Genomic DNA, 3,614 nt, shown 5'->3' with positions numbered 1-3,614 from the left:
TTCTCTAACCGACAACCATCACATAAGAGCTATAGTGATGATACAACGATCAACCTCACGCTGCCAGAGCATCTTATACCCGCCCAAAGGTATAAGACCTGAACTGCCTAATGGATCCACTAGTCTGATATGAAAAGGACTCATCTAAAAAGTATGATCCTTTTCTACCCATGGTGGCTAACATGGTTCTATGGGGGCTGTGGGTTCTTTGAACGCTCCCCCAATTCGGTGCTCGATACTACTCCTAAAAATGTACTGGCTCTTATGTTTTTAAAACATATGTCTTCCTGCTGATTGAGATAATTACTAAAAAAAAACTATCCCGAAGGCTCTTTGGAAATCTCAGTTTCCAACCTTGTTTAAATGTAAAGACATTTCTTTAAAACTTTTTTTTTGGGAATACATAGTTCCCTAATAACTTTGAGAAATCAACTCAACTTTAAACTCTTTACTCAACTTGAAACTTGAGACTCTTTACTTAGCTTGAAACTCTAAGCTCTTTGCTTGACTTGACACTTGAGTCTAAAAATGAAGTTAAAACGTTCAATAAAGACTCTTGAACAACTTTACAACTTGCTTGACTTGCTTAACTTCTAAGCTTAACTCTTAACTTCTAACTTCACTTGACTTCTAACTAACTCTCCTTGAATTTGAAATTTGGATTCAAGGTGTTTGATCACATGTTACGGATGAGTTCTTGACTTTTAGAAGTACCTTGGAGTGTTGGAAACAACTAGGAAACATAGGTATAATACCTAGGAACATGTATGAAAAAGTAGGGAATGAAGGTAACGGGAAGGATTGGCGTCCTTGGCGCTCTAAGAGGTGCGGGGTGCCAGCCCTCAACTTCAAAGGGGACTGCTGGGCACTATGCCAGGCACCAGCCCTCAACTTCAAATGGGATTGCTGGGCACTCTGCACTCTGCCAGGCGCCAGCCCTCAACTTCAAAAGATTTCAGCCCCAATCACTTAGAAACATAAAACCCCTCAACATACAATAGATTCAACTCAAGAATACAACCGGAAACATATCCCCCATCAACAAGAACTTCAACAACACAACTAATAACTTCAACAACCAAAATAAATCTTTTCTTGGAATTAAAAAAGAGTTGGTGTGTGGGGGTATGAACCAACCAACACTAAGGATCATAAAATCCCTCAACATACAAGAGATTCAACTCAAAAACACAACCAAATCATATCCCAAATCAACAAGGGACTTCAACAACACAATTAACAATATCAACAACACAACCAACAACTCCAAACAACACAAACCATCTTTTCTCAATAATAAAACGAGTTTGGTGTGTGGGGGAAAGAATCAACCCATCACTATGAACACACATACCTATTAGGGATCACCCCCGACGATTTCCACGACGATCTTTGACGGAAACTCCTTGATCTCCTCTTCTTTCTCTCTTCTTCTCTTCTTCACTCAAGAACCCTAACTCTTACTCTTTTAAAATGTAACAAAAATGATCCACAATCAGCCTAACACAACAATATAACCTCAAAAGAAATGATTTGTGAAAAGACCAAAATGCCCTTAAATTTTCGGATGGACTCCCTGCCAACTGCCCAATTTTCAAAGGGCATAACTCGCTCATACGAACTCAGAATCGAGCAAACTCGATGGTGTTGGAAAGATCGTTCCAAGGGCTTTCCAAACATAACTGGAACTACTCCTGGCTCATCCTGAACTAGGAGTTATGACTGCTCAAAGTTGGCCAAAAACTCACTGATTTCCACACAGCCAAATTTCCAGATTTTGAATTTAGCCAAATTTCCAGATTCTGAACTTAGCCAAATTTCCAAATTCTGAATTTTTCCAAAAATGACTACTTCCAATTTCAAGCTTCTTCATATTCATTTTAAATTGTTGGATGCTACACAATAGGAGATGGACAGCAGTTGTGACACTTTGAACACAAGAAATACAAACCATTCTTGGCTCTACCAAGTTCCAGAGGGCTCTTCAGAGAAGGGCCCTGCAGTAAACAGGAAACACTGTTAAAATTTGCTACACCTTTGAGTTGAAACACTAAACAATGAACTGAAATTAGATTGAACTTGAAACTAGGCACAAAAAGCACTTTCTGCAGAGTCAAAACTGGACTTAAACAAACATCACCAATTTCAGTTACTTTAACTTTGTAACCATTTGGTAAACTGATAAGGAAAGGAGATGGTAGTGGTCGAATGTTTGTAAGTGTGGTTTTATTATAGGTCATGTGATGTGATGCTCTTAAGTCTATGATCCAAGAATCAGTAGTTAAGTTTGCAGATTTACAAGAAAGATCCCCTATCTCAGTAATAGAGGAATAGCAAACAAGTATACCTGCAAGGTTCACAGCTCCACTTAGCATGTTCTCTGAATTATTTGTAGTTCCATGTCCAACCTGCAGTGATCCTAAGAGATTAAGCAGTTGTTCATACTGATTTTTGGACAAGTTCAATGGCATTTGCCTATTCAACCCAGGATCCCCTTTACATCGACTCCCATCACTCTCAGAAGTACATGCATTTGCTGCAGAGACAACATTTTTTCCCTTTGAGAATTTAAAATTTGGTGGATATCCATGAAGCTTATAGCATCTGTCTTTTGTGTGGCCTGTTCTCCTGCAGAAATTATAAAACAAAGAAGTCATGCTGGTACTGAAGTTTCCTCTGAACACATTTGTGTTGTTCGAATTTCCAGTTGTTCCTGCACTTTCTCTAGATGAATTATAGGTGGTTCTGGGTCCTCCTTTGGTACTTGCATTGTTGTAAGTTGAAGAAAAAGCATTCAAAGAGGTTGAATCCAAAGCAATGTGGTTATGAGGCTTCACCTCTCTTTGTTTTTCCTCTTGAGACAATATGGCAAAAGCCTGTGCCATGCCAGGTAGGATGCTCATCATGAGAATGTGTCCCCTGATAGCAATATACATTTCATTCAGCCCCATCAAAAAGTGTATAAGTCTTCTAGCCTGTTCAGCCTTGACTAATTTTACCTTTCCACCACAAGTGCACACACAGTTGCATTGAGAACCTACATCAACAGTGCTCATTTCTTCCCAGAGTTTCTTCATCCTCATATAATATCCAGTGATATCCAAGGTACCTTGGACAAGATCATTTATCTCTTTTTGAAGTTGATACAACTTGGTGTAATGACCCTCATGGTCATTTCTGTGTCTTGCCTTTTGTGTGTCGTTTAAAGCGTTCCTATAGCGACCCCAAGTCATTTATGACGAGTTGGGACTGACAGTTCGGTCACCTGGTCGTTCGTTTGGTCTTGGTGCGAGTTTTTGTGTTTTGGAGCTTATGAACCTTGAACGATCATTTTCGATCAAAAGTTCAAGAAGATGACATCGGAATCCAATTCTGACGATTCCATCAGCTTCGGAAGGGTCATTTTAGGCTAGTAGCATGGTCGACATGACTCCCGAGGTTTTCAGTGTGAGTCGGTGCGATTAGGCGTTTTAGCCTTTGAATTTTGGCTTAAGTTTGACTTTGGTCAACATTCTGAGTAAACGCGCTCGAATGAGAATTCCGTCAGCGTGGTTAGCTTCGGAATGTCGAGTTTGATCTAGATTGGCCCTTCTTTTGTGTCTGGAGGTTTTCGA

This window comes from Solanum stenotomum, chromosome 6 (assembly GCF_019186545.1).
Source record: "Solanum stenotomum isolate F172 chromosome 6, ASM1918654v1, whole genome shotgun sequence".
NCBI classification, from domain to species: domain Eukaryota; kingdom Viridiplantae; phylum Streptophyta; class Magnoliopsida; order Solanales; family Solanaceae; genus Solanum; species Solanum stenotomum.
Note: the sequence above shows the minus strand (reverse complement) of the source record.